Raw genomic sequence first — 9,792 nt, forward strand, 5'->3', positions numbered from 1 at the left:
TTAGTAATTCCATATCTATACCTATCATCTGGAACTTTGTTAAAATCAGAAATTTCTTTTTCACAATCATATGAAACACAATCTACCTTAGCTCTATCATATGCTAAAAATGGTAGCAATTTTCTGTGTTGTTCCTTACTTATCTCACTCGAATGATGTAATTCAGTTAATTTTCCAAACAATCTTTTCGCAGAATTACAAAAAATATTTCTCTGTGCTAACAACAAGTTTATTTCTTTTGCTAAACTCTCCCTATCCTCCATAATATTTGACACTTGCAATTCTAAATAATCAACTCTAGTGACTTTTGATTCTAACTTCTTTCTTGTCTCTAGTAATTGATCATTTAACTTTTTAGCTTCATTGCTAGCAAACACAATAATTGAATCAAAGTAAGTAACAGTTTCATCAAAAGATACTAACTCAGAATTATATGCAGAAACTGGAATATTAAAGGATTCAAGAAGTTTACGTACCTTGGTAGTCATGGGCGACCTGTCGGTAGTCTTCGAAACGAAGCACTGCCCACGTACTTCGTAAGTCTCTTCTTCATCGAAATCTTCTTCAACTTTTGCATACATGGCCCCGTGTGTTGGATTCTTCATTTCTTCATCGTCTGAACCTGAGGACCAAATTTGATATGTGCCATCCGATTCAGTCTCTCCATGAGCCACCAACGACAAATTCTTTGCCTTCGACTTTACTTCCTCTAGTTTCTCAGTGTAATATGCTTCATCCTTTATTTTATTTTTCTTTTCATCCTTCTTTCTCAACAAGCAATCTACTGCCAAATGATTTGCACCATAGCAATAATGACACTTAATTCCTGTATCACCTTTTAACATCTTCTTCATTTGCTCCATTTCACTCTTCGAATCCATCTCCACTTCTTTCTTCTTTTCATCCACTCTATTTTTGTTCTCAAAACTCCCCTTCGAATCTGGTGACTTGTTCTTTGGATTAAAAGGTTTCTTAAAAAATTTCTTGACTCTATTGTTTGAGTAAAATGCAACAGCCTCATCATCAGAATTCATCAGAAAACCTTCTTCTTCATCAGACTTCGATTTTTCATTCCCTCTTTCTGAAACCTTCGAAACGAGTGCCAATGGTCCACCAAGACTTGCTAACGCTTCCTCAGCTATTTCATTAACCTCATTTTCATGAGATTTCAATTGATTGTACAAGTCATTCAAAGTCGAAGTATCAAAACTCTGTTGGTTTTTCACCATCGTACTCACACTCCTCCACTCCTTTCGAAGACCCATTACAAATATCAAGTTGTACTCCATTGATGACCTTGTAATACCACAACGATTACAACGATATATTAACTCGTTGAACCGATCATAGTATACTTCAATGGAATCAGATTCTTTTTGTTTGAAATCTTTGAGTTCCACCAGGCATTGTTTCACAGAAGTGATCTTCGTCTTTTCACTTCCTTGAAATTTGTATTTGAGATTGTTCCAGATTTCTTTAGCTGTTGTGCATGTTCTGACATAATTGTACACAACAGGAGGCAAGGCACCTCTTAATTCTCTCATACATTTCTTCTCCAGTTGTTGTAAACGATTGGATTGACTGTCAACTTCCGAACTGCTTGAAGACGCACCGATTGGCTGAATTGTTGCAGGTTGATTGATTTCTCCTGAAATGCACTTCCATAATTCTTCATCCAATCCGTTCAAGTAATCTTGCATACGATCTGCCCACTGATCGTAATATTCTGGAATAAGCATTGGAATTTTTGTGGATGAACCAAGCAAATGAGAAAATGATGTCATGGAATTCAGATTGAATGACGCCATTGTTGTACGGACAAAAACTTCAAGATGATACAAAAACTTTGAAAATTTTGAAATCAAATTGTATATTTCAAATCAGAATCACACAAAGAACACTCGATTCACAAATATGTTCGCAGAATCAAATCCTAGATATAGATCAAGAAGAATTCTTCACACTAAAAAAGAACGGAAACTTTTTGAATCAAACAATATATTCAAAAATCTTTTTTTTTTGAACGTATGAAAATCGGATTACAGAAAGGATTCCTGCTCTGATACCAATTGATGAGATTTGGAATCGAGTTTGAATCTAATTCAAATATGAATTTAGAAATAGTAATAACAATGAACACGAGAGTAAATAAAATCTTTGTTCAGCTCGTATTATTCTTTTGAGTTTACAGATTACAATGATTAATATGTAAAGACTGAAAGAAAGTCCTTTTACATCACTTAGTACATACCCCTATTTATAGGTAAACAAAAGCATAACAGTACTAAGGACTAGACATTAACACTACTCGTTATAATGCCTTAGTACTAATAACATTACATCCGAAGACTCCTCCTTACGAAGACATAATATCCTTCGTAACAATCTAACTGACTCTTCGATTTATTACAACATTTAAGTCCTAACAGGGTAAATGGTACGTTTGTTGGGTTTCGGGTATACTTAATTACCCGAATAATTTTTTTTCGTAAAGCTTATACTCTGTAGCATGTATTTGATTACGTTTAAACTAACTATCATTATTGTAAAACATGAATCTCTTTTATTATGACAATATGACACTAACAATATTAAAAGTAATTGTTTATATATTATCATGTTCTTTAACTATTTTCTAAATTATAGTTTTTATTGCAACTAATAAACTCATTATCTTGACGAAACTTCGGAACATGACAAAACTTATGACTACAATTATCTTAAACATTTTAAACTTTTTAATTACGATCTTTAAGTATTTGTTTTTTTAACATCTTATTAGATTAGATTAAGTTGTTAAAAAATTACTTGATATCTTAGGTATTATTGACTAAAAAATATCAATGTTCAAAGTTTGAGCAACTCCGTTTATGCCAAATTTATTTATATAAACAAGACTAATAAAGGATGACGTATTTATTTCATTAAATTTATTTTCAGGTGAAATTCAATATATATATATATATATATATATATATATATATATATATATATATATATATATATATATATATATATATATCGGGTAATACCCGAATTAACCAAACCCGACCCGATACCCGAATTACACAAATTTAATTTGGGTATGGTAACAACTATTTTTTTAACATGAAAACTCGAATTACCCGAAACCCAAAAAAATTATCTGATTAACACCGCTAACCAGCCTATTTTGGTGAGTATTCAAAAAATAGTACGGACTGCGAGGACAATTCTTCACTATCTATTTTGTCAAAAGCACAAACGTCAAACTTAATATTTGGTCATGGTGCTTTCGCATGTTACCAAGTCCATGGTAACAAATACGGACCGGAGGATTTAATCACATGCGACGAACGTCTATGGAACGTCATTTAAGTGAGTTTTATTATTTATTTTCGTTTATTTTTTAATTTTTTTAATTTAAAAAAATCAAAAACTTAACAAATATATGCTCGATTTTAACGTTTTTTTATTGGTTTTTTTTTTCGTTTTTTAATTCCTTATTTTGTTTTTTTTAAATCTTTACTACATACTTGAATATACTAGTGTTATTGTTTATTTTTTGATTTTTTTAAACTAAATATCGGTTTGAAATTTTTTTTACCAATTATAAAATTTTAAATAATAAGAATATTAATAATTATAATATTTTTCATTCATATTTTTTTGAATCGTATTATTTTTTAATCATAAAATTTCGAATCAAATTATCTTGAATCATATTATTTTAAATCATTTTTGAATCATATGATTCTGAATCAATAATATATTCAATTAAATAAAGTTTTTGTTCAAAAAGTTTTTATAGATCATTATATATTTTGAATCATAAAAGATATAAGTAAACATTATAAAATATTTGAGTCTAAATATTTTTAGATCATAACAAATTAAGGATCATAAACAAATTGAATCAAAAGTTTTTTTTAATCCTACATATTTTGAATCATCACATTTTGGATTATATTAAGTTCAATATTTTTTTTAATTAATATTTCTTAAAAGTAAAAATAAATATTTTAAAAACTTATATTTGAAATAATCTTTTTACAAAGTCACTAGTACATTTAGTAGAAGGTATCCCTTAAAGTTTTATGATTTTTGGAGATTTTTTTGTCGAGTTTTTTTATAAAAAAATATTATATTTTTTTTTCAAATTTCCATGATTATGCTCATTTTGTAGAAAATTAAATTTAAAAACTTTGATTTTTTCATATTTTTTATAGACATTAATGGAACATAAAAAGAAATATTATAGGGATCAACCAAAGAATCCTCAAACGAGACGGTAAACCAAAGTCGTGAAAAATAGGGATTAATAGTAGCATCGTCAAACGAGACTGAAACGAAAAATTTCACACATAGCTCTTGAAAAACCAGCTTGCTTATAGCAAATAAATTCTTCCACCCATTACAAGTGAAAGAAAAATCATCCATAATAAATGTTTTCGTCAAGTAAGGAACCATTCTTTCCATAAGCTTAACTTCCCCAGTTTCCCCCTTATTATGAAGTCAACCCAACTTTTTTGTAAAATTCATAACCATGCCTTGTGACATGTTAACCGGTAATTGGTACAACGGGTGGCGGTCAAAGACATTTCCTAAGAACTGCACATGTGCCCTTCTTGAAGCCATTTCCTGCAAAATAATAGACAAGAAACAAACCAAAAAGAATTACCAACAATTAAATAGATAAGTAACAAAAAGGAAATCTGGGAACCAGGTCTCACGTCGTGAGCCTGGTACGTCATGAGCCCCAAGCTCATGTCGTAAGTTTGTTAACTGGCAGATTTGAATCGGGGATATCAGGATCAAAATCAAACTCAAAGTAAGGTTGGGGTTTGCTTAAAACTCGATTCAAGGTACTTTTAAGTAGCATGCAACATTTAAATCGCATTATTGTGGAATCTATTTCAACATTTTGACTTAACACAAACCCTAACTCTAAATGTATAAAATTAGAACAAATGATGTTACTATTCACTATTTAATAATCATTTTTTTTATTAAAATGTGAATATTATAACATAATATTTTGTTTGATGTAAGATTATTAATATTAAAAACTTAATAAAATTCAATGTATTTTAGATAATAAAGAAGTGTTAATGTACAAAAGGAAAAAAAAATATATTATTATCAAATTATGAGCTAAAAAGTTATAAAAAAGTAACGAACTATGAAAAATGTTTCAAAAATATCATTGAACTAAATAGATATGAAAATGTAACATACTATATTTTTGTTTTTAAAATATCAATATGACTGTGAGAAAAAGCTAGTGCATGTCATAATGATATTTAAAAACAAAAGTTAAACTTTGTTACCTTTTGTGTGGATGTTTTTTTAGTTTAATGTTATTTTTAAAACACTTTGTATAGTTATTTACCTTATTATGATATTAACTTTTTTTAAACCTAACATTTTTTACAATTAAAACCATTTTTTTATAAAAAAAATTAACTGTCTTTTATAAAATTCAAATTGTCATACTTTTTTCCCACTACTATAAATACATAAACCTTCACATTTGACCTTAGGCCAATTTTCGAAAAAAAGACTCTTTGCTTTAGTTACATTTCATTGTATTTTCAGTTTGTTAATCATGTCTCTAATCATTAAACCATGTTTTTATGTTTTAAGTGATATTTTTATGTTTTAAATCATTTATTAAGTTATGTTTTAAGTTTAGTATTAAGTGATGCTTTGTAACTCAAGTATTTTAACATTAAAGTGTTTGTGTTTTTAATTATTAGTTGTTAAACAAGTAAACAAAATTAATACTGATTTATTTATAAAAAATGATGTGGCATGTGAAGACACACACTACTTGTAACGCCCGTAGATCCGGGCTAGTCAATTTAGAGGCAATAAGTGTCGAAAACGACTTTTCGGCAAAATATTATTTAGAATAAATAATCTTAACCAAGTTTTAGTATATGTTACAAGGTTTCCGTACATATAAAGAACGTCAAAATCCGAGTTATAACGAAGAAGTTATGACCCGCCGAAATTTTACGGCAAAACCGGCACGACACCGGGAGACGTAAATAGTGAATTTACGATGGAGGACTTTTTAGCCTTAGTGATCTAAACGAAATTCGTAGAATATGTTAAACTGAGAAAATCCATAAAAAGAACGCCCAAATCTGACTTCGTATGAAGAAGTTATGATTTTTCTAAGATTCCGCTTAGCAGTGCATGGCCCGAAACTCGAATTTTAGTTCGAGCAGTTTTTGGCTTACGCGACCTAAATGAGAGTTGAAGATCTCATTAATAGGAACTCAACGGTAAAAAGATAGACGAAAACGGAGTCCGTATGAAGGAGTTACGAATTATTCGCGGTCATTTAACAGTCTAAATGCCTCCTACTGTTAAATTTGAGATCGATCGAGAATTAGCCGATGGAGTCTAAATAAAAGTTGTAGATCTTGATTTTAACTACGCGTTGAAAAAAATAACGTCGAAAACAGAGCTCGTATGCGAGAGTTATGATTTTTCTAAGTTTGAGGGCTGATACGCGATAGGGGGTGACGTGCACCACCAGAATTGGACACGTGGCACCACCAGAAGGCCACCACATGCACCAAATCGGCGAGTAGGTCCCCCTACTCGGCGAGTCCATCAGATATTTTCACTATAAATAGAGGTGTCGGGTCTAGCCTCTTCCTCACACTTTCAAACCCTTCTTTCTCTCTCTAGTTTCTCTCTCTAAAGCCCCAAACCCCCCTAAAAGCCTAGGTAAACCCCCTAGCACCCGAAGAAGCCCCGAGGCTCCCGGAGTCCCGAGAAAAAGGGTCTTTTGGATCAGGAACGTTGTTCCGTGTAAATCCCGATTTTCTTTAAAATCTGCTGTAAGTGAGATTTTCTTAGGGTCCGATGTAATTGGGTTGATTGTTTGATTAATTAAACATAATAATTATATTATTGTGGGTTCAAAATCCTATGTACTCACCAGGTTTCCCAACCTGACCACTCAGTTTATTTATGTCACAGGTGTTGATATGAAGTGACATTACACTGAGAGATTAAAGAGATGTAGATTACTAGTGTAAATAAATGTAAGTTTTGTTTATGCTTATGTTTCTGTATTGACGATGACATCCCAAATGTTTTAAAACGAATTAAAAATATTTTTCTTCGGAAATGCTTTGATAACGTATTTATCATGTTTTATTGGGAACAAATTTCGCAACATTTTTATTAAAAGAAGTACTCTGATTTTTATAAAGAATAAACAAAATCGGTCTTTTCTGGCCGTAAAAAATGGGGATGTCACACTACTCCCTAGTTTCATGCTATACTTAGGTTAGATGGTATGGATCGGGGAAGGAGTGAGGTTCCCTCACCTCATAACACCCTGCCGAGGGTGAAGAAAGATAGGTGCGGGAAAAGAGTGAGGGAAGTTTATTCCTCACTTTCTCTTCTCGTGTGATTGGTCATTATTTTTTTTTAGTTTTTTAATATTTATTAAATTATATACCTACTAAAAATCATCAAATATATATCAAAAGTCATGGTTTTTAATTCCATATAAATGAATATAATATATATATATATATATATATATATATATATATATATTAAAAATAAAAAATAACGAAAGGTGACAATTTCCTGTCTTTTGGTGAAAAAAATAAGAATAAGAGAAAACTCACGTAACACTCAAAAAGTGAAAGATCTTTCCAATATCATACATACTTATAAAGCTAGCATTTTTTCTTGAATTTCATGCATTTGAAACCCTAATTATTTTTTCTTTTCACTACATTCATTTGAAACTCCCATGACTTTTCAATTTCTTTATAATAATAATTATAATTTGCTAACTAGGTTAAATAAATATCAAATCTAAAGTGTATTCATATATAAACTAAATTTCTATATTAAAATAATATCTTTAATTCTACTTATAAAATTATGTTTTTTAACTTTTAACATATTATAAATAATTTATTAGTTTTAATATATTGTTGGATGTAAACCATTATCGTTTTAAAGGTATAATATTTGAACAATTTGTATAAAATACTTAAATTATTAATTAAAATATAACATTATAGGCTCAACTTAAATATATATTTTATTTAACTTAAACAACCCAAATATTATTTTATAAATAGTTAAAAGTGATAAATTGTCTTTCTAATAATGATTGTAAGTTGGTTAATAAGGTTAAATAAATATCATACCTAAAGTGTAATCATAAATAGACTAAAATTCAATTTTAAAATAATATATTTACTTCTATTTATAAAGTTATATCTTTAAATTTTAACATATTATACTTAATTTATTAGATTTAAAATGTTGTTGCATTTAAACCATTATCAGTTTAAAGCTATAATTTTTGAACAGTTTGAACAAAATACTTACATTGTTATTTTAAATATAACATTACAGTGTCAACTCGAATATAAATTTCAGTTCCACTAAAAAACCAAATAATATTTTGTAAATAGTTAAAAGTGATAAATTATAGTGATAAATACAAAAACTAAATTGTAATATCAGTTTAACTAAAATATTTCCTAAATATATTTATATAATCATTAAAAACTTTCAAATAAGTAGCTTAAAATAATTTATAATAATAATAGTTAAAAATAACTCTATATAAATGATTATATTGTTACCTTTAAAATCAAAAAATAATGTTTGATGTTTTAAATAATTATAGTGATAGAAATTAAAACATTAAGCTAATAAATTTAAAAAATTTAGTTAAAAATAACAACTATAAATAATATTAAACCATTATAATATTTAATTTTATTGATAAGTAACTCGCGAGTAGAAGTCATTCAAACGATTGAGATTATGACGTTATAATAGATTTATATATTATCATATAATTCAAAATAGTCAATATATTATATCAAATTAATATACAAATTATTATATCAAATTTAACAACAATGTTAGTGTTATATTTTAAAAAATATATATTTGTAAAGACTTCAACTATATAGGTGTTTCTGCGCATTATAATGTCAACTCAAATATAAATTTCAGTTCCATTTAAAAAAACTAAAGAATATTTTGTAAATAGTTAAAAGTGATAAATTGTAGTGATAAAAACAAAAAAACTAAATTGTAATTTCAATTTAACTAAAATATTTCTTAAATATATTTTTATAATCGTTAAAAATTCTAAATAAGTAGCTTAAAATAACTTACAATAACAATAGTTAAAAACAACTCTATATAAATGATTATATTGTTAGCTTTAAAATAAAAAAAAATAATGTTTGATGTTTTAAATAATTATAATGATAGGAATTAAAACATTAAGCAAATAAATTTTAAAAAATTAATTAACAATAAAAACAACTATAAATAACATCAAATCATATATATTATATTTAATTTTATTCATGTGCAACTCGTGGGTAGAAGACATTCAAACGATTGAGATTATGAAGTTATAATAAATGTATATATTATCATATAATTCAAAATAATCAATATATTATATCAATTTAGTATATACAAATTATTATATCTGTAACACTCTAAAAATTTCAAACAATTTAAACTTTTCAAAAACAACCCAGTTTCATAAAGTTATTACAAAAAGGTTTTCAATACAATTATTATCAGAGTCTCCCCAGAACCACTTCATAAAACATAATCATGGGGAGCGATACAATCACGCCTTTGCCTTGCCACGGTTTCCTGAAGAACCTGAAAAACATTAAACCACAACTGTAAGCCTGAAAGCTTAGTGAGATACCCCCAAAATACCAACCACATACAAACATAACGATATCATATAACCGATACAAAACAGCCATGCACTTCGGGTCT

Source organism: Lactuca serriola, chromosome 2 (genome assembly GCF_051521515.1).
Source record: "Lactuca serriola cultivar US96UC23 chromosome 2, Lser_US96UC23_V15, whole genome shotgun sequence".
In the NCBI taxonomy this organism is placed as follows: domain Eukaryota; kingdom Viridiplantae; phylum Streptophyta; class Magnoliopsida; order Asterales; family Asteraceae; genus Lactuca; species Lactuca serriola.